This window comes from Chelonia mydas, chromosome 1, assembly GCF_015237465.2.
Source record: "Chelonia mydas isolate rCheMyd1 chromosome 1, rCheMyd1.pri.v2, whole genome shotgun sequence".
NCBI classification, from domain to species: domain Eukaryota; kingdom Metazoa; phylum Chordata; order Testudines; family Cheloniidae; genus Chelonia; species Chelonia mydas.
In genome coordinates, this window is record NC_057849.1 from 234,941,255 (window position 1) to 234,964,355 (window position 23,101).

A 23,101-nucleotide genomic window follows, 5' to 3' on the forward strand; every position below is an offset into this window, starting at 1 on the left:
TAAGGTTTGGACTGAGCTGGTCCACATATCCCACTATAAAAGGAGTACTTGTGGCACCTTAGAGACTAACCAGTTTATTTGAGCATGAGCTTTCGTGAGCTACAGCTCACTTCATCGGATGCATAGCATATCGTGGAAACTGCAGAAGACATTATATACACACAGAGACGTCTTCTGCAGTTTCCACGATATGCTATGCATCCGATGAAGTGAGCTGTAGCTCACGAAAGCTCATGCTCAAATAAACTGGTTAGTCTCTAAGGTGCCACAAGTACTCCTTTTCTTTTTACGAATACAGACTAACACGGCTGTTACTCTGAAACATATCCCACTATGTTTCTGTTGGCCACATCAACTTCTACAAATTTTTAGCATTCATTTAAAGACAAAAATTAATACCTTTTAATTGTGAAAAAAATCTTCAGTGCAGTGCTCTTCCTCCTGAATCTCCAGGTAAATAGACTTAAAGGGTCTACACATTTCCCCCATCCACCTCAATGTGGTGTTAATTCAAATGATGCCAATTTACTGTCAGTGGTGATCACTAGCTATCTCAGTGGTGATCACTTTAGCATAAACTTCTAGCTACTCTGGAACTGTGAGCAGAGTTTAGGTAGATATTCACCATTGTTCCCACCAATCCATAAAACCCCAGTTTAATTAATCTAGTTTCTATACAGGGTTAAATAACTTAGCAGAAGTATAGTTTTGCAATAGTTTCATAAGTGCAAATATAAAACCTATTGGTTTTTGAAGCTAAGAACTAACAACTGCTAGTCAGGCCTGGGTCAGGTTTGTTGTAATCTTTACTTGTAAAATAGACTAGGGCTCCAAAAGGTTAATGAACCACTTGTGGTAGAGCTTTCCTTCACACTTTAACTCCATTTTATTCCTGATAGAACCATTAACTTCTACACTAACCTTTCTGCTTGTTAGTATTACACACACTAAAGCTTTGTATTGATTTTTGCCAGGGCGCTTTTATAAAATATAGCTTTAAATACATGGGTTTGGGGGTTGTGTTAGCATCAGGCAGTTTACGTACAGACACTGATTAAATTCCCAGGATTTAATTTTTTTTTATATTCAGTCACTCCAGCAGTAATATTATCCTCTAATTTTGTTTCCTGAAGAGTTTCTTCTAATCCTTTCAAACATCTTCATTTTCTTAAAATGTTGCATTTTAAAGGAAAACAAAAATACATGCCCAAATAGAATTCACTGGGAATAATAGACAGTCTGATCCAAAGTCCACTCAAGGCACAGGGAGCCTTTCCATTGACTTGCGGGGGCTTTGGATCAGTTGTGGTCCTGAGTCTGGGAGCTGTTGAGTTCCCTCATCTCTCACTTTGCTTCATACTTCTTGGGAAAAGGACAAATGATGCATCCTATGAAGTGAGCTGTAGCTCACGAAAGCTTATGCTAAATAAATGTGTTCGTCTGTAAGGTGCCACAAGTCCTCCTTTTCTTTTTGCGGATTCAGGCTAACACAGCTGCTACTCTGAAACCTGACAAATATTAGGAAATTCTATTTCCCTCTAATTAGATTCCAGTTGCCTATGTCCCTACTCTGCTTCTGATGCGCTCACCCCACCTCAGGATTGTACAGATACAAAAAAAAAAAGTGAAGTGAATAAGCTTATTACTTGAGCAAGGACTGCAGAAACAGGTTCTACGTGGTTTATTTTTAACAGCACAACATTACATTCCTTTTCTCCATACCTCCCAGCTCTTGAATTTCACATATGCAGCTCAGCTTCTTACCAAACACTGCCAATCTATTCTTTGTTTAGCATTGTGATGCTATCTTCTAACTAAATGTAACAGTGAGACACAGAAGTAAAAGATAGTTGGTGAAGCTAATATTAACATATGGAAACTATGTTGTTATCCAATGCTTTGAATCAAAGAAGAAACTTTCCAGGTATGGCTTCATTTCTGGCTGTATTCTTCTGTACAGTAAAGCATGGATCAATGTCAACTCATCATACAAGCAAACAAGGCAGGTTCCTGGGGAAGAGAAAAATTGTGATTTTTGCGTCAATCTAGCTAGTCAAGATAAATTCCATGTGGGTGGTGGGGGGTTGACCTCCACTAGCTAGACAGAAGTAAAAACTACTTCTGGCTTGCCTGCACTAGGATTTTAAATCAAGATAGCTCTCATGATGTAAAAAAACTTTTTTTTTCCTGAAGACATAAGCTTTGTGTGGATGACAGTGGGCTAAAAGGTTGAGTATTTTCTGATTTGCTTAGGACATCAATATATCTAGAGTCAGCCTGGGTCCTAGTCATATTACTACAGGACAGATTCTAAGAAAATGCTTTCCATTTTTAGAACTATTAATAAAAATGATCCTTAGCATTAGGGGTCAAATTCAGATTTAGTGGTGGAAAGAAATAGGATCCCAGGATTTCCCAGGAAGGCCTTGTTACTTTGACTTGATTGACTTCTGAAATTAGGTCTATACAGAAACTTAATCTAGAGAATCATTTCTGCTTTGAGTGAGAATTACTTTCGCTGAACTTTTAGGCCCGAGACACAAAATTACAGTCTGGCTATAGGTTTGGTTTCCAGGGATTTGAATTAAAATTTTCTGTTAATAGGGATTGCATTCTCCAAGTTGCACATTGACTTTTGGACTTAAATATTCACAACAAAGTCATGAATGTCTTATGATTAGAGCTATGCAGACAGTGTGAAAAATATTTGAAAAAAAATCAAATTCTGAAGTTGGATTTCAGTTCACACCTTTTTTTATTCACTTTTCTGTGAACAGTTGTGCCATCAGTTTTGGGGAAGCACTTGTATTCTTGTGCAAGTATGGACATTCATGTGTGAACATTATTCGTGCTGGAAGCACTAGCTAACTACTGTAAATTATTATAGTCTATTAGATGAGATATGTTTAACAGCACAGCATGGCAGGGCTCTAAAGCCTCAAGTCAGAGGTCTGGCACCTAAGCTCATGTGATGGGTATGATTCTGTGAATGCAACTTTCCTGATTTGGACGTCACATTTGCTGCATTGCTAGGAATGTACAACTTGCCCCTGGCCAAGACACAATAACATGACAAGGATCTGACCACATTCTTCACAAGTAGGAGTGCTCAGATTATTACTTGGTGATAGGGTGACCAGATGACAAGAACAAAATATCAGGACACTTGGGGAGACAGCCACAGGCTCACCCCCCACCAGGGCTCGCTCTAAGTTTTTTGCCGCCCCAAGGAAAAAAAAAAAAAAAAGCCGGAGTGCCGCCGAAGCAAAGTATCAGGACAAATGGCATCCCAACTGTATATCGGTTGGGATGCGGGACAAACAACTAAATATTGGGACAGTCCCGATTTTATCAGGACCTCTGGTCACCCTACTTGGTGAGACTACGGTAAGAGAAAATTTAATGTAAACCTTCACAATAAATCTTACATTCAGTGACTTAGGGCTTGCTTCCACAATCAGGAAGTAATTGAGAATATTTTAAAATTCTAGCATTCACGTACATAGCCAAAATATAATGGATTTTTTTTAAAGATTTGGAAAAGAATAGTTTAAATAGTCCTAATTACACTTCCTAAGGCCTACCTACTGCCTTCTAAAACCATCCTAAAATACCCTCTACACCTTCCATTTATAATAATTAGGTCATCCAGTCAAGGAACAGAGACAATACCCCAGGATTAAAGGGACCAATCAAACAGCTTGAAAACAAAATTTAGAAGCAATACCTACAGCAAACAGTTTGTGAGCAGTCCATAAGCTGAAACTTGTCAGCACAATATCTTCACTGAACAAGTTGAATAACAAAAATTCTTTTGCGATCTATTTATACACAACTTGTGAAGAGCAAAAGAAGGTATAGTCCAATGAATAGATAGTTCATGATAAATAATATTAACTACTTCTATCCCCTGTTTTGATGTGAGATTCCAAATTAGGTCAGAACAGAGACCTGATTTAGTTAAAGGCATAATAGACAGGTTTTAGAGTAGCAGCCATGTTAGTCTGTATCCACAAAAAGAAAAGGAGGACTTGTGGCACCTTAGAGACTAACTAATTTGAGCATAAGGTTTTGTGAGCTACAGCTCACTTCATTCAGTGGAAAATACAGTGGGGAGATTTATATACACAGAGAACATGAAACAATGGGTGTTACCATACACACTGTAACAAGAGTGATCAGGTAAGGTGAGCTATTACCAGCAGGAGAGCGGGGGGCGGGGGAGGGAACCTTTTGTAGTGATGATCAAGGTGGGCCATTTCCAGCAGTTGACAAGAAAGTCTGAGGAACAGCGGGGGGTGGGGTGGGGTGGGAAATAACATGGGGAAATAGTTTTACTTTGTGTAATGACCCATCCACTCCCAGTCTTTATTCAAGCCTAGAGTTAATTGTATCCAGTTTTCAAATTAATTCCAATTCAGCAGTCTCTCCTTGGAGTCTGTTTTTGAAGTTTTTTGTTGTTGAAGAATTGCCACTTTTAGGTTTGGAATCGAGTGACCAAAGAGATTGAAGTGTTCTCCGACTGGTTTTTGAATGTTATAATTCTTGACGTCTCATTAGTGTCCATTTATTCTTTCACTTAGAGACTGTCCAGTTTGGCCAATGTACATGGCAAGGGGCATTGCTGGCACATGATGGCATATATCACATTGGTAGATGTGCAGGTGAACAGGCATTGGCACCCTGACAGCAGGATTGTCTGGCTATGTAGACTCCCTCCTCAGGCCCTACACTACCAGCACTCCCAGCTATCTCTGAGACACCACTGACTTCCTGAGGAAACTACAATCCATTGGTGATCTTCCTGAAAACACCATCCTAGCCACTATGGATGTAGAAGCCCTCTACACCAACATTCCACACACAGATGGACTACAAGCCATCAAGAACAGGATCCCTGATAATGTCACAGCAAACCTGGTGGCTGACCTTTGACTTTGTCCTCACCCATAACTATTTCACATTTGGGGACAACGTGTACCTTCAAATCAGTGGCACTGCCATGGGTACCCGCATGGCCCCACAGCATGCCAACATTTTTATGGCTGACTTAGAACAATGCTTCCTCAGCTCTCGTCTCCTAATGCCCCTTCTCTACTTGTGCTACATTGATGACATCTTCATCATCTGGACCCATGGAAAAGAAGCCCTTGAGGAATTCCACCATGATTTCAACAATTTCCATCCCACCATCAACCTCAGCCTGGACCAGTCCACACAAGAGATCCACTTCCTGGACACTACGGTGCTAATAAGCGATGGTCACATAAACACCACCCTATAGCGGAAACCTACCGACCTCTATGCCTACCTACATGCCTCCAGCTTTCATCCAGACCACACCACACAATCCATTGTCTACAGCCAAGCTCTACGATACAACCACATTTGTTCCTACCCCTCAGACAGAGACCAAACACCTACAAGATCTCTATCAAGCATTCTTACAACTACAATACCCACCTGCTGAAGTGAAGAAACAGATTGACAGAGCCAGAAGAGTACCCCGAAGTCACCTACTACAGGACAGGCCCAACAAAGAAAATAACAGAACGCCACTAGCCGTCACCTTCAGCCCCCAACTAAAACCTCTCCAACACATCATCAAGGATCTACAACCTATCCTGAAGGATTACCCATCACTCTCACAGATCTTGGGAGACAGGCCAGTCCTTGCTTAGAGACAGCCCCCCAACCTGAAGCAAATACTCACCAGCAACCACACACCACACAACAGAACCACTAACCCAGAAACCTATCCTTGCAACAAAGCCCGTTGCCAACTGTGCCCACATATCTATTCAGGGGACACCATCACAGGGCCTAACCACATCAGCCACACTATCAGAGGCTCGTTCACCTGCACATCTACCAATGTGATCTATGCCATCATGTGCCAGCAATGCCCCTCTGCCATGTACATTGGCCAAAGTGGACAGTCTCTACATAAAAGAATAAATGGACACAAATCAGATGTCAAGAATTATAACATTCAAAAACCAGTCGGAGAACACTTCTATCTCTTTGGTCACTCGATTACAGACCTAAAAGTGGCAATTCTTCAACAAAAAAACTTCAAAAACAGACTCCAATGAGAGACTGCTGAATTGGAATTAATTTGAAAACTGGATACAATTAACTCTAGGCTTGAATAAAGACTGGGAGTGGATGGGTCATTACACAAAGTAAAATTATTTCCCCGTGTTTATTTCCCCCGCTGTTCCTCAGACTTTCTTGTCAACTGCTAGAAATGGCCCACCTTGATCATCACCACAAAAGGTTTTTTCCCCACTACAAAAGGTTTTGCTGGTAGTAGCTCACCTTACCTGATCACTCTTGTTACAGTGTGTATGATAACACCCATTGTTTCATGTTCTCTGTTTATATAAATCTCCGCACTGTATTTTCCACTGAATGCATCCGATGAAGTGAGCTGTAGCTCATGAAGCTTATGCTCAAATAAATTTGTTAGTCTCTAAGGTGCCACAAGTCCTCCTTTTTTTAAATGTTTTTAGTGAATCTGGTCAGAGTCTCTAACAAAGGACTAGACTAGAAGGATTTAGTGTGGTGTGGTTTTTCACAGTGAACATTTTATGCAGCTGTATAAATAACTCACTATCAGACTGCAGACAGTGACTGATGATTCACTGAAGCTTGTTTCCAGGAACTAAGACAACTCCATGCTACTAAAGTGGAAACCAATTTACCAGGAACTAGTGAGTTAGAAAATGATGGTTTACAAGAAAAAGAATAACTTCTCTACTTTGTAAGCATTTGTTTCTCATGTAAAAAAGACTGTTACTGGGAACTGTAGAAGTGGGCTCAAACCACACATTCAGATCAACTATCACAAGGTGCAACAGTAGGGTTGGCCAAAAATTGGGGTGACAAACTTTTTTTTTTTTTTTGCAACAAGTATTTGATTTCTGAAAAAAAATTATGGAAAAACCACTCTCTCTCTCGATTTGGATATGCTACTGCAAGGCTCATGAGAGCTGTAGTTTGGGTATCTTATATTGCCATTCTCCTCCATAGGCCAGGGTCCCTGTCCAGACTAAGAAGGGAGACCACAGTGCATCATGGGAGATTTAGTAAATCTAGGGAGCCTGGCCTATAGAACACAGTAGGAGCATGAGGCACTGTAGGAAATGATGCATCATTTTAAAATTGAAATTTGAGTTTTGTTCAGACCTCTAGAAATGAGACACACCCACTAATGTCTTACAAAACATTGCTGATTGCAGGAAACTAAAATAAAAGAAATATCATAATGTTACTTTTAAAAATGCATAAAGGTACACTGTCAACTAAATACAGTCCCAACATTTTAAAGGGTGTGTGGGGAGGATATCACTGATATCACTGTGGGGAGGATAATGTGAACAGAAATTTTTTCACTAATTCCTTTTCCAAATTACGGTTGAGACTTAAAAAACAAATACAGTTCATTCCACTGCAGTTTTGCAAACCCAGCTTCATTGTGCTAGTGCATCATTAGACTTGGAAACAAAAATGACCAAGAAACAAAGTGAAACTGACCTGCCAAGTTTCATAAATAATGCAACAGAACTGGGAGAAAAGTGAATAGGGTTTTAGGAGTAAGCCAGGTTTGACTGAACTCTCCCCTAACATCTAGTGATGCACTGGGGGAAAAGACTTCAGGAGCACACCGTGTTTGGAAAGACACACTTACTCTGCCTAGCTGCACAGCAGATGGATCTGCTTTGCCAAAAAGATTAATTTTGGCTGCTTTTCTGTTACAAATCACTCTAGTATTTGAATGCAGGGGTAATTAAATGTTACTTTTATTGCACGAGTAAAGGGCAGCAGAACTGTGCTTAGCATTCCCTGATTGAGGGGGTCACACTAAACAAAACCTCACTTGCTAAGCAAGGGTTGGGGATGCCAAATCCTAGTGAAGATGAAAGTGGATAGGATGACAGGAGTTTCTGCCTGGGGTGTGGACTCTGCCTAAACAGTCCCAGATACCACTTAACCTGTTCCTCTCTAGTATTTAATGGCAGAGTTGATTAGACTCAATGAAGAGTCCGTGTTTCTGGTTGGTGATTCCTAGAGCTGACGTCACTGCTGAGCAGGTGTAGGAGCTAAACCTTAGACCTTGTGTGGGGACAGCGGAAGACAACACAGAGGCTGCACTGGCTGCGAGGTTCCCCACTGCCTGCTCAAATCACGAAGAGCTGAGTTAAGTGCCAGAACCTCAGCATGTGATGTTGTGGGAGAAGCAAGCGTCAGAAGAGACAAGTGGCCAGTGGTGGGAGAGAGAAGCAGCAGCAGTGGCCGAGGAGAGGCAGCAGAGAAACCGCAGCCAGCAGCGGTCAGCCAGTTGCAGAGGCGGCAGCAGAGGCATTGCTGGATGCCCCCACCCAAGCGCGGGAGGTGAACCCTGTGAAAGCACCCCGAACTCTGGGTCTTCACTAACCTAGGACAGCCGACTGTGAGTGGGGTGCAGCAAAGAGAGGAGAGGTGTGTTCAAGGGACATTCATTCACCAGACTTTCCCACAGCCAGGTGGGAAACTGAGGCAAAGGACACTGCTCAAGGCACTGTGGAGTTGGGTTTGCTGATGGTCACATGCTTTTGAATGTGGTAGTGGTGGTTTTGATAAAAGTTCTCTTTTGTATACAGCCTGAATGCTTGCGAGAAGGGAAGTATTGCCTCTTAGAGGCACTCAGGGGAGATGTTAGGTTTTCCTAGGTTCCTGGGTGGGGACTCGAGCCAGTTCTGTTTTGTATTGTTAAGAGGAACCCCTAAATATTGAACCAGCCCTTGTTGCTGCAGACTCCGCCTGGCAGAAGGGTTACATAAAAATCTCAGTTTTCATAATCTAAAGTATAGTTCATAATACATGTAAGGTTTTTCTTTACATATGATTATCTGCTATTAGCCCACCTATTTTGCCATATATGGAAAAGTCCAAGGCTTTCAATGAGACTTCAGCTCCTAAATCACTTTTGAAAGCAAGACAGGCTCCTAAGTCACTTAAGTGTTTTTGAAAAAAAATGTCCCCCTAATGAGTAATGACTACATTCTCCCTCCCCCCACCCATACATAGTGGTTTGTATGAGATAAGCATGGAGGTCTCAGTCCAGTACCCCACAGACCAGTGCTAGAGTCCTATAAAAAGAAGTGCTGAAACCAGGGGCACAAACAGAATTTTCCAAAGGAGGCGGCCAGGGAGCGGTCGAGGTGGAGAAAACAATGGGGTGCAGGGTGCCCCATGGGCACAGCTTGACTTACAGCTCATAGAGAGCACAGCTAGCCGCAGGCAGGTTTGCAGACCTGCAGACAGGGAAGTGTTGGGGATGTGCTCAGGGCAAGACAACTAGTAAAGCATAAGAGGAGATATTATGCAGCCCTGTGGGTCCCCAGAACCTCCACAGCCTGTGGAAAGCCCAGCATCCAGGATGCAGTTCATAAGTGATAGTGAGTGAAATACCAGAATACTGTTCTAGCTCCCCAAATAAGTGCCAGAACAACATTCCGGAGCATTCCGACATGACTCCAGTACTGCCACAGACAGGTGTCCACATCACAAAACTCACTGCACTCATTAACACCAGTGCTGATGCTCTTAGCAGAAAGGCCAACAATTAAATTGGCCTCAGGACCAAACAATGCTTTTTTCCCCTGGAAGTGGTCGCTCTAGATCAGAGTTGAGATGCCCCATAGGGCAACATGGAACTTTTCAAAACAAAATGCTGCATTTATAAAAATATCTTTAGCAATGTGGAGCAGGGAAAAGAATTAGCTAAAATATAGCCATGGAGAACTGAGTCTGCATAAGAATATTTTTCAATCAGGTATAAGTATGTATGAACTGTATGTGGGCTCAATTAGAAATTTGTGATCATCATACTGAGCCAAATGTTGTAACCTTACAAGAGACTAGCACTGAAGTCCAGAGGAGTCACGTGCATGCATTCAAGACCAGAATTTGGCCCTAAGGGTTTTGTACTAAAAAGTATTGTGAACTTGGTTCGCTGTAGGTGGGTCAAATTCTGCTCATACTCATACTGCTGTAATCTAGAGTAACTCCATTGACTTCAATGGAACTAGTGGATTTACAATGGAACACAGAATATGTCCCCATGCCTTTATTTTATGCAAAACATACAGAAGAAATCTTACTTTGCTCCCCTGTTATCAAATCAATGAGCATTGCTCTGTTAATGTGTTACAATAAAGTATCTCAATAGTGCATTGAGCAGGGTGACTAATACATCAGCAGATCAATGGTCTGCAGAAACAAAATGGCCAAATCAAGACAACCTACTGCAATTAGGTAATTTTCAAAGACCTTACACACTGAATTATAATGGTGTAGAGGAAATTCAAAGACATTAACTAACTAACTGGAGAGCACCATAGGGTTTCTAAAGTGTTATCCTTCTTCCTTGTTTCCCTATTTATTATTCATAATAAAGATAAATCATTAAATATGTTCATTAGTTTTAGGAAAGTTTGGATTCAGATCTGGATTTTGCAGTTTGGATCCATCTCAAGTAATCAGAAGCTCCTAAACAAAATGAAAGCCAGGAGAAAAAGTAAGAGAAGTCAGAATACTAGCTAGAAAGGAAGGAAGTACAACTTGTAAGCACAGCATTTACAAAAAAGACCAATTACGACTGCAACTGATTGTCTCTCCTGGGTTTAAAGGGTCTGCTACCAGAAGAAAGCATACTGGAGAATGGAACCAAAATGCTTTGCAGCCATGGTTGATCACACAGCCAGAGAGATGATAGCACTGATTAGCATTAGCAAAGGGGCTAACTTCCCTCTCTCTGCAAACTTACAGAACCAAAGCTAGTGTTTTCTGTTCTGGGGATATTTATGTCCAAGTTTTGTTGTATTCTCTCATCTTTATAGAATAAAACTGAGGGGTCTTGTTTGACAGAATCCCTGTCCTGAGCTTAAGAGAACCATCACATCCTCGAAAAATGTGACATTCTTGCTATTTTAGCTGATCTGGTGATTCAGTAGGTGGCATTTTGTTGCAGCACCATGAGAGACAGACAAACAAGGATCCGGATTCACACTGGAGAAACTGAACATTTGCTGTGTGTGATCATCCACAGAATCTCAGCTATCTAACATATCCATGGTATATCTGAGGTGCCTATTACTGTGGTAGTTAACTCGGGCAGTTGGATAAGTGAGCATGCTACCCTCTGCAGAGGGTTACCTCAAGAAGTATGGGAAGACACTGAATAGAAACTCTTTATAGATCCAGAGGGAGAAAATGAGCTGCTGGAGGCTGAAAGTTGCTTGTTCTACAAATTACCTCGCCAGATGGCACTAGGCACTGTGGCCTGAGCAATTAACATAACCAAAGCCCTGAAATAGCAGATTCAGCCTCCCTCTCTGGATCTAAAGGGGGTAGGAACGGATACCTCCAATGCATTTGGGCACTCCCTGAATCTCTGGTAATACTTCTTCCCCTTCATCTGAGATGGAGCCTGTTCACAAAGTTTAGAAGCCCCTGCAGTGATCCATGGCTTTTAGCTTTTGTGTTTAATGATGGGTTGCACAACCCAGGACTTCAAAATGGATGGACCCAACTGGGTCCAGAGACTGAGTCACAATTATTTCATTGACAAGATAATTCCGTGTAGGTGCTCAAATACTACATTGATGGTGCCCACATAAATCTATTTTCTTGTTCTAATTATTTGGATATGGAATGAAGCTTTCTATACCAGCAACTAGGACTGCATCTATCCATGGTATTTACATGCCCCCCGCCCCAACTTCAGTAGCTGAGTGCCTTATAATCTTTAATACATGTTCTCCTCATACCACCACTCTGTGGTAGGGAAGTATTATTTCCATTTTAAGGATGCAGAACTGACACAGAAACTCAGGGCCAGATTTACAAAGGTTTTTAGGTGACTACTGGGTTTTTCAAAAATGCCTAAGGGCCAGATTTTTAAAAATCAGTGAGAGTTAAGTGCCTTAATACCTTTAAAACTGGCTATATGCACATGAATGCTTTTGAAAATCTCACTAGGCACCTTCCTACATTTTTAGGTACCAAAATATGGACTTAAGTGACTTGCACAAAGCTCACATTGTGAGTTTGTGGCAAAGCAGAAAACTGAACATAGATTTCGCAAACCCCAGACTAGCAACCTAACTACTGGACCACTCCAGGAAGGATTTAATTTCTCAGAAAGTATGCCTGTAGCCCCAAAAAGCACTGCATTATAGAAGGCTCCCAAAGCTCAGTGGTGCCAGTAGTATATATCCCCAAAATGGGACTATGCAGAAGCAGTTCTCAAAGAGGAGAATACATGCACAGAAATGTGGTAGAGCTCAGGAACTTTTCACAAACAAGAAAAGAATTGGATGCATATGGTTGAGGGAAAAAATGAAATAAATGTAAATGGACTAAGGCAGTCTCCACTGTTGGCTATGTGTTTTTATTCCAATGAATACACAGTCAGTCATCAGCAGGAAGTCATTGGATATTCTATTTATGCCAGAAAAATGATACAACAACCTTCCTCTCTTTTCCCTGTAATGTCAGCATAGTAAAACCCAACCTATTAGGCTATCAGGAATTATTTATCACCAAAGAGAATCCATTACCCAGGAACCAATATTACACTGGTATAGTTTTGATGGGGACTGGGGTCTTTGTAGCATCAATTTCTTCTGATGCATTTATTTTTCCACTGTCTACTTTAAGAATTATCCCCACTCTCCAGTTATATAATATATATATACACACACACACTGGCATGAACAACTTGACCATGCATTACTTTCTAGTTATTTGAATATGTAAATCAAGCAGCTGGGTTCCAAACCATTTGATTTGCTCTCCCAAAACAAAAGCCCACTACTCTTATGAGCACAACTGTTGCACAAACAGAAGTAATAGTATAAAGTTGAAAGTTGGCTGAAAATTTGGTTTGACATGTAATCCCTCTGCCTCAAAGTAATCTTTGTTGTATCCCTCTCTTTTTGACGTGCACATTTTGTTTCTACTGTGGTTCATAATTAAAGATGGACAAACTGGAGGGGGAAAAAGGCAAATCATAGGCTGTGTTAAGATCAGCATTCAAAGCTTCTTAAGTGTAGCCAAAACCTTTTTGTCTCTGAGATCAGGCTAGAAATGTCTCACAAGCTATTCAAAATGTCATGGTTATGTGTGGACTGCAAATACTACAAGGAGAGCCCCCTTTATGCATGTGAAGAAGTTGCCCATGCAACCTTGATTTTGGCATTTCCTGACTTTTGTCTGCTTGAATTTGAAAATTTAGTGTTATTTTAATCTAATTTTGGAGATGGAATTTCCTAGGTTCTTTTTTTAAAGAAGACAAAAAGCTACACCTCAACAGAATAATTTGTCCCATGTGACTTACAACGGAACCCCTCGGCTATGCAATTTAGGACATACATAGTTTTTACTGTATGAGAAGACCAGAGGCCAAGACAAATTGAGACAAGCGACCCAGCTTAACTGACTGGCAGCCATCTAAGGTGCACACAGATTGAAGCACAACTCCTTCACCCTTTTTGTGGGACATTCACTACTTCCCCCCCTAAAAAAAAATCACTATTCAAGGACCACAAAATGTCATCATACTGTGAACTTGCATTATGACATGAGGACACTCAGCAACATCACATTGCTCTGTAGCACTATGGCATTTTGCTGCAACTTGTGGTTGCATCAGAATGTCAGAATTTTATTGTGATGTGTCCACCCAAGCTCATGACATCCTCATCTCAGAGTCTGCCTGCTGGATAAGTTATGAGAACTGGCAGCCCTAATTCCACTTATGGACAACACTGCTACTTCACCTCATAGTCACCTCTACTTCTAGAAGGAAAAAAAAAAATCTATATCCTTTGTATAGTTACAACGTAATTGGGCCAAACTCTGCTCTTTGATATACCAGAATAACTCCATTGTCTTCAGCCAAATAGGGCCATTATCAGAACCTTGCAACAACAGAAAAAAAAACATTGTTAAAGTAAATTTCTCTTCCAAGTCTTTCACATAACCTGTAAACACATTTAACATGTCTTTGAATGTAAAATAGGATCTGTCAATCAGTAATGACTCACTAAAAAAGAAAGCCCAATATATTAAGCTCAGATCCCTTAGAGGTTTATTTTCTTTAATCATTAACTTTACCACATAATTTCATCCTTTCACAAATCAATGGTATTAATTATAAGAATTAAAACAAAAAAGAAGAAAGGCTTACAGTACATATCATCTCTTGACTTAATCTGCTTGTCAGAACAGTGCTGCAAACAATTTAGTTGTATCCATGCTAGCACTGTCACAGCTGCTGAAAAATGCACAGTAAATTTGCTAGTGTAGACTAAGCCACAGAGGCTTAATACAAGTCCTTGGTAATGTATTGTGAAAGTTATTCAGGGGAACGAAGTAGGGCTAAGTGAATAGTTTAGCTAAAGATAGAAGCCTGTGTGCACTGAATAGGTTAGTAGCCAAACACTATGGGTTTAAGTCCATTGGTCATAACTAAGGCTGTGTGTCGGTCATGGAGGTCACAGATTCTGTGACTTTCCATGACCTCCATGACTTCTGCACCTGGTGCGGCTGACCCAGGAAACCGTCAGTAAGATTCCAGGCTCCTGGCTCTTCGGCAGCCCACCTGGTGGTCTGATGGGGAGCCAAGAGCCTGGAAACCCTGTGAGTCTCAGCTCCCAAACTCCTAGTTTCTTGGTGGCCCAGACTTCCAGAGTCCCCAGCTAATAGAACTGGGTGGAGAACATTAATTCCACTCTGTGGAGAATTTCAAAATTCTTGGGTTTCATTCCAAATCAGAACAAAACCAAATGTCACAATCCTTCATGAAACTGAACTCCTGTTCTCAACCCAGCTCTACATGTGACCATGACCGTGGCTACCGGTGGAGAGAAGGCGGTCCTGCAGGAAATTCTACTAGTAGCAAGCCTTGAGCTGAGGATTATGTTTTTTTTATTAGAATTACTAATAAGGCCAAACGCAAGGAAAGGGGTTAGTTTGAACTTCTGCAGCATATGTAGTGTTTATTTGGAGCAGAATGGTAATGCCAGTTTGTCACAAAACATTTGGCTCTAATTGGTTTGCGCATGTTATTTCTCAAATTGCCCATGATGGACAAATTCATTAAAAATCATGATTTGTTTGAACACACAAAGAAGGGCTATACTCAAATAAATTGTTTGCTGTTAGGGTCCATCTTTTGGTTCTATGCACAATGTGGTCGCAGACCACGAGAGCACCTGGGAACTCCTACCACAATACAAACAACAATAGTTCACCCAGCTCTACTGATGCATTACACATAGGGCTAACATTTTGCACTCATTTAGGCCCAGGCAATCCCAATATCTCCTGAGGACAGCACTAACATAAGTGAGGGCTGTAACTGGTTCAGATTACAGTATAAAAACAATTCAACTCAATCATATTTGTAATTTTTAAAAAAAAATGTATAGTATTTCATCTACACAGTGATGCAAACAGAGTCAGCTCAATACTGATCTGAAAGTTTGGGTTCCCCCCCGAAACGGAATAGTTTTGTTCTCAAAATGGCTGGACTGTTCCAAGACAGTGAGGTAAATCTTCAAAGGCGCTGCTTCTCATGTCAGTCCTTGTGTAAAGAACTTGATACAGCCAACTTTCCCTTACCTCAGCAAATAAAAGGAATCTATATTTTTCAAATAGATAGTGAGATAAAACATACTTTTTAAATCCCTACTGTAGAGAGACTTTAATCAATAAAGCTTCGAGTTTTGATCTAAAGGCAGGCAGCCTGTTCACACAGAGTACATTTCGCATAGAAGGGGCTTCTAATGATGCCTCAAAATTAAGTGTAGACTGGGATAAGTTCATTAAGCAATAAAGCTGAGGTCCAATTATAAATACAATCTGGACGGTACAACCTATACACTGTAGGCCGAACAACAGTCTTCAGAACTCTTCTGATCAAAGAATTCAAGGCTTTTATTGAGGAATTAAACTTTAATTTAGATTTTCTTATCATCTTACTTACATGAAGATTCAATAGAAGCATATTAGGATCCAACTAGCTATAATTAATTTCAAATTCTGGTCACAGTAAGCTATATATGGAGATTTCTTTTCATGCATATTTCCTTTCTTTTTAAAGTGAATTCAGTTCTAGTGAAGAGTACCTGAATGAGAGGGCTGGAGAGTGAAGTCCTCCTTTTATCCACAGTACAGGTACAGCATGAACAGCAGTACTTCAGACTTCTCCTCCCTATCCCATGATGCATCTCAAACATGACCAGGAGGAACCACTCTGAGGGGTGAGAAGGAAATAGTTCAGACTTCTAACTCTGGCCAATTTTGGAGCTGAGCACAATCTTTAAAACAGTTGTGAAATCTTCACTGGTTTGCATATTTACATTCTTACATTTTCACTCCCCCGTGCATATCTAGTTTCCAGGAGATTGCAGAGAAGCAATTTTGGACCATTTACAGAGCTGGTCCAAAGTTGCAAAATTGAAATCCTGGGTAAAAATTTACAAAAGTGTCTTAAGAGCATAAACCAAATTAACAAAAATAATTTAGTCTGTCCACATGGGGACATCTAGGAAAATTAATCCAAATTAACTCCAGGCATAAATTTGAAGTGAATTAGTTAAACCTTATTAAATCCATGTGTGCATGCTGCTAATCAGAGTTAATGTGGCCGTAACTCTGTTTAGAATAATTCTCAATGCCACTTCACCTCTGAATGGAGGGTGTTCACACAAAGGCTTAATACAGCTTAATTAATCCACTTCTAATTTACAATTGTAGTAATTCAGATTAATTTTCCTGGATGTTCCTGTGTAAACAAGCCTTTTAGGTACATACAAGCCTATCTCAATGGGATTTAAGGTTTATCTACACTGCCCTGCAGTTTGGATTATGGGGGGCGTGAATAGCAGTGCACACCAAAGTGCTGTGCTGTAATTCCCGCTTGTGGATACTGTGGACATGAATGAAAAGGTTCCTAGTTCTCGTTAACATAGTTCTGTTCAAACAGAACTACATTAATGAAAAATAGGAACCTTTGCATTTGTGCCCATGGTATCCACACCAGGAAGTTACAGTGCAGCACTTTGGTGTGCAGAGCTATTTACATCCTCGTAGTCCAAACTGTGGGGAAGTGTAGACATAGACTTAAGCTCCTAAGTATCTAGGTCATTGCTGAAAATTGGACTTCATCCAAGTCATTCAGATATTTTTGAAAATTTTACTCCAGACTTTGTACCTTTCTAAAGTTTGGGGGTAGTCAGAGCCAGGTTTTCTGTCTGAGATCTAAGGATAGCAGAAGAGATAAGCAGCACAAATTATGGGCCCAAGTAAAATGTGCAACTGTGCAGGTGTCCACGCAAATCAAGTGGTGACTTCATCGAGGTCTACAAGTACCTAGTTGGGGAAGAGATGTCTGATAGTAGATGGTTCTTTAATTTAGCAGGAAAAGGTGTAATAAGGTCCAATGGTTGGAAGCTGAAGCTAGACAAATGCAGAATAGAAATATAGTGCAAAATTTTAAACAGTGAAGTAGTTAACCATTGGAATGGCTTATCTAGCAGTGTAGTGGATTCTCCATCACTTGAAATCTGTAAATCGATACGTCTAAGAGATAGGTTATAGATTAAGCAGAAGTTACGGGCTTGATGTAAGAAATACAGGGTGAGACTCTTCGTCCTGCATTATATAGTGCAGATCACAGAAGATCATCCAAATGGTCCTTTCTGTGAATCATACAACACATATATACATCATTTACCAGCTATTTTGCAATAAAACAGGCCCCACGCTCCAGGGAAATACTCACACATTCTTGTGAGAGCAGGGGCAAGGGTAGGGGGAAAAAAATCACACTTGTACCCTTATACAAATATACACCCTTATAATCATGACTCTACCAAATTCCTGGCCCATTTCCATAAATTGCATGGTCATAGCATTTTAAAAAATCTTGAATTTCATGGTTTCTTAAATTTCACAGGGTTGTAACAAAGCATGAATATGTATTTAGAAATGGCAAAATATAGACATGTAAAGCCCATGATGACCCCTCCCCCCAAAAAAGTGATGATCCCCCCCAGTGCCACCCTTACTTCTGCACTGCTGCTGGCGGCAGCACTGTCTTTAGAGCTGGGCAGCCGGACAGCAGCTGCCGCTCTCCAGCCACCCAGTTCTGAACACTGCACAGAAGGCTGGCAGGCAATACCACGCCCTCCTACAATAACCTTGTGACCCCTTTTTGGGTCAGGACCCCAGTTTGAGAAACGCTGCTATTCGGTAAAAGTACACAAAAGACCAGATTTCATGGTCCGTGACACGTTTTTCAGCTGTGAATTTGGAGGGCCCTATTTATAATTACACAGTAGTTAAAGTGGTCCCAGAGTTTGCAAGTTTTAAATGTCCATACCTTTATAAAACCAAATTTTCTTTGAGCTTGTCTTAGCTCTCAGTTTAGGTTAAAGTCTCAGTAAGACCTACAAAATGAAGGAAGTTTGAAGAAAATTCATTCACTAATTAAGATTTAGCATTTAAATTCAACACAACTACAGAAACCCAAACAAAGACTATGCAGTCAATACAGTCAGCCTACAAAGTGAGTATTTCAAGAAATGATGAAGGTGTATAAACATTATGCATTGTCAACTTTAATTATATTGGATGCTAATAGACTGTAATATAAAGAGGTAATTTATATTATAAATACTATTTGAGATTAGATAGAGAAATGTAATTTTATTTTGCAAAATTGGGAGCAGAGAATTCTTGTTGATGTACTTTATGTTAGGTTTCTCTCCCTCTTGTCCTCACACAAACACACACCTCTTATAACAAATCCATGACCAATTGCACACATACAGGTATTAGCTTAATGACATCTCTGTGGCATTGTGGAATAAACCCAGAACCTTTGACTCCTAAACCACAGACCTTTGCTACTTCAGCTAAAAGGAATACTTCTACTAGCTGTCAGTAGAATTATGGTTTATATCTCTTCTTAGGCTTCAAGCCACTGGAGAGAAACATAATTACCAGCACTTGAGCAGGTCTAATTCTATTTGAAAGAGGACAGTACACATATATTACAGCCACCATGCTATATAAAGTGGCACTGGAACCTATCTGTGTAGTTGTTTTTAATCCAGAATTATCCCAAGTGATGCATGTGTGTGTGTTCATTCATTCAAGTGTAGCCATTTCCGGGGTTGATCGTGGCAACCCATAGCACAGAGCAATGCTACACACCAGTTTAGGGCAGGAAGCAAAGAATAACTTTTCCAATTAATGCCATAGGTGGAGCTTAAACAGACAGAATATAATTACCTGAATGGGAGCCTGGCTGGTAATTGGAATTTAGCCAGGACAGTGGGTTAACAGCAGAGCTGTGAGAATGCTACCCCTCCACACACACACCTGAATGGGTGGGGAACTTGATGGGGCTGGTGGTGATTGGGACTGCCCCAGCTGAACGAGGAAAGAGAACACATCCTAAAGAGATGAAGGGTTACAACTCCCCTTCTAGTGTCTAGCACCTCATTGGCTAACTTAGGGAGGAAAGGAAGTCTGGAAGCTATGTTTTGCAAATGCTACAGGACTGACCTATCACTTGTTTTGGGGTCAGGAAGTTTTTCTTCTCACAGGGGCCAAACTGGCAGAGGCTTGGGGACTTTTTGCATCTTCCTCGCAGCATCCTGAAGGCACAGTTAAATAGGAATGGGATTTAATAATTAGTGATAGTCCTTGGTAAGGATGTTAGTTCATCACAACTTATGGCCTTTTCAAGTGTGGTTAAAGGCTAAAAGGAACCATTCCCAGAAGTAAAAGACCTGGGAACTTTACTGATGGGCCTTGTGCTCATGGGATAGCAAAAGAACTTTTGGCCTTTGTGGGCTAATGTCCCCCCTTTTAGTACCCTCTGTCTCCCTTACAGGTGGGGTGGGGTGTGATAGGAGTCAGATGAGTGAGCTGGGTCATAGGGCTAGGCTGAGGACAGTCTACCCCAAGTTATGGTTATGTAGCAGGAGCCCTGTAACCCCTGCACTGGAACCACTTAAAATGCCTGGTAGGTGAGAGTATGGGTGACAGGGCAGGTAGCACTCCTTCCCTGTGTTAAGTTTAATAAAGTTGCAGCCTGCTGCTTAAAATCCATCCCTGTTTGTCTTCATTTCATACCATGTCAACATCAAACTTGCTTAATGACACCTGAAACCAAGCACAATTTGTCACTGCACCCCCTAAGAAAAGAGTCACCTACAGCAGCTGTGACATGCAAACCTGTTCCTTTGAGTCCCACAGAGTACAAAAAGGAATTCAGTGAAAAGTTCTTCTGAAACCCATGAGATTCACTGACCAATGAATCTTGACAATCTTCAGGCAAACCTATTGAAACTATTGGGGCCACTGGACAGTCGAGGTTCTAAAGGAGCACTCAAGGATAAGGCCATTGCAGAGAAACTAAATTAATTCTTTGCATCGATCTTCACAGATGAGGATGTGAGGGAGATTCACAAATCTGAGCTATTCTTTTTAGGTGACAGATCTGAGGAACTATCCCAAATTGAGGTATCAGAGGAGGTTTTGGAACAAATTGATAAATTAAACAGCAATAAGTCACCAGGACCAGATGGTATTCACCCACGAGTTTTGAAGGAACTCAAATGTGAAATTGCAGAACTGCTAACTGTAGTCTGTAACCTATCATTTAAATCAGCTTCTGTACCAGATGACTGGAGGATAGCTAATCTGACACCAATTTTTAAAAGGGCTCCAGAGGTGATCCCAGAAATTACAGACCTGTAAGCCTGATTTCAGTACCAGGCAAACTGGTTGAAACTATAATAAAGAACAATATTGTCAGACATATAGATGAACATAATTTGTTGAGGAACAGTCAACATGGTTTTAGTAAAAGGAAATCATGCCTCACCAATCTACTAGAATTCTTTGAGGGGGTCAACAAGCATGTGGACCAAGGGGATTCAGTAGATATAGTGTACTTAGATTTTCAGAAAGCCTTTGACAAGGTCCCTCACCAATGGCTCTTACGCAAAGTAAACTGCCACGGGATAAGATGGAAGGTGCTCTAATGGATTGGTAACTGGTTAAAAGATAGGAAATAAGGGGATGTATAAATGGTCAGTTTTCAGAATGGAGAGAGGTAAATAGTGGTGTTCCCCAGGGGTCTGTTCTGGGACCAGTCCTATTCAATATATTAATAAATAATCTGGAAAAAGGGGTAAACAGTGAGGTGGCAAAACTTGCAGATGATACAAAATTACTAAAGATAGTTAAGAACCAGGCAGATGGCAAAGAGCTACAAAAGGATCTCTCAAAACTGGGTGACTGGGCAACAAAATGGCAGATGAAATTTAATGTTGATAAATGCAAAGTAATGCACATTGGAAAGCATAATCTCAACTATACATATAAAATGATGGGGTCTATCTTAGCTGTTAACACTCAAGAAAGAGCTCTTGGAGTCATTGTGGATAGTTCTCTGAAAACATCCACTCAATGTGCAGTGGCAGTCAAGAAAGCAAAGAGAATGCAGGAAATAATTAAGAAGGGGATAGAAAATAGGACAGAAAATATCATGTTGCCTCTATATAAATCCATGGTATGCCCACATCTTGAATACTGTGTGCAGATGTGGTCACCCCATCTCAAAAAATATATATTGGAATTGGAAAAGTTTCAGAAAAGGGCAACAAAAACGATTAGGGGTATGGAACGGCTTCCGTATGAGGAGAGATTAATAAGACTGGGACTTTTCAGTTTGGAAAAGAGACTGCTAAGGGGAGATATGATTGAGGTCTATAAAATCATGACTGGTCTAGAAAAAGTAGACAAGAAAGTGTTGTTTACTACTTCTCATAACACAAGAACTAGGGAGCACCAAATGAAATTAATAGGCAGCAGGTTTAAAACAAATAAAAGGAAGTATTTCTTCACACAACGCGCAGTCAACCTGTGGAACTCCTTGCCAGAGGATGTTGTGAAGGCCAAGACCATAACAGGGTTCAAAAAAGAACTAGATAAATTCATGGAGGATAGGTCCATCAATTATTAGCCAGGATGGGCAGGGATGGTGTCCCTAGCCTCTGTTTTCCAGAAGCTGGGAATGAGCAACAGGGGATGGATCACTTGATGATTATCTGTTCTGTTCATTCCCTCTGGGGCACATGGCACTGGCCATTGTTGGAAGACAGAATACTGGCTAGATAGACCTTTGGTCTGACCCAACAGGGCCATTCTTATGTTCTCATGTCCACAGCCCAGCGTGGCATGGCTGTCTTGTAAATCAAAGAAAGCAAACTCCTACTAGGAATTACAGCCCCTAGCACAATGCAGTCTTGATTGGGGCCCCTAAGCACTAGCATAACACAAAATAATAAATACCAGTTTGCCTAATCAGAAGGAATAACAATGTCAGGAGATGATAGCACACCATGAATTAATTTACAGGTATACAGACCTGGAATGAGATTTTCAGAAGAGTTCAACTCCTGTTTGCTGTCGGCACCTAAATAAGGGCCTCATTTTCTACAGTGCTCAGAACTTAGCAACTCCCGTTTATGCATCAAAACAAGTGTAAGAGAAGGAGACCCCTGCAGCTACCCTTGCCACCATGACTCGGCAGAGGGGGGCGGAGGAGGACAAAGGAGGAGGGTAGGTCCCTGTCTTGTGCCTATGGACCAGATTCCTTTAATCCAGCTTTAACTATTGGAACACAAATAATAACCTCTACTGAGGGGCTACACAAACCCCACACTGGAGAGGAAAGGGTAAAGGAGCTGCTCTGGGGCCAGGCAGCCCCACCACACCTGCAAGAGGCTGGAGAAGGACCTTAAAAAGGGGAGTAGAGTTGCTCTCTAGCTGGCGGACAATGGAGGGAAGCTGATCTATACCTGAGCTTCTGCTGCCTGGTGACAATGACCTGACCAAGCCAACAAAGACAGGACCTGTGCTTCTCTGAAGGTTAGAGACTTCACCTTTATGTTCAGTGTTTTACTTTACCATGTGGAAAGGCAGAAGACTGATGGGACTTGTTCCAGGGAATCAGCCCATAGCA

At 41.0% G+C, this 23,101-nt stretch overlaps 1 long non-coding RNA gene across 5 annotated transcripts in view; it reads right to left on the reverse strand.

Annotated features, from left to right (window-relative positions):
- Nucleotides 1-1,644: 1,644 nt before the first annotated feature.
- Nucleotides 1,645-23,101, reverse strand: part of LOC122464398 — a 38,067-nt gene continuing 16,610 nt past the window's right edge. For 2 of the 5 annotated variants that reach the window (XR_006288379.1, XR_006288378.1), the window contains exons 2-4: nucleotides 18,440-18,506; nucleotides 16,182-16,309; nucleotides 1,681-2,010 (exon numbers count right to left, since the gene is read on the reverse strand). This is a non-coding gene — a long non-coding RNA (uncharacterized LOC122464398). Of the gene's footprint in view, nucleotides 2,011-16,181; nucleotides 16,310-18,439; nucleotides 18,507-19,353; nucleotides 19,456-19,629; nucleotides 19,722-23,101 lie in introns of those variants that run through there. The other 3 variants (XR_006288369.1, XR_006288372.1, XR_006288380.1) reach the window with 3 other exon arrangements.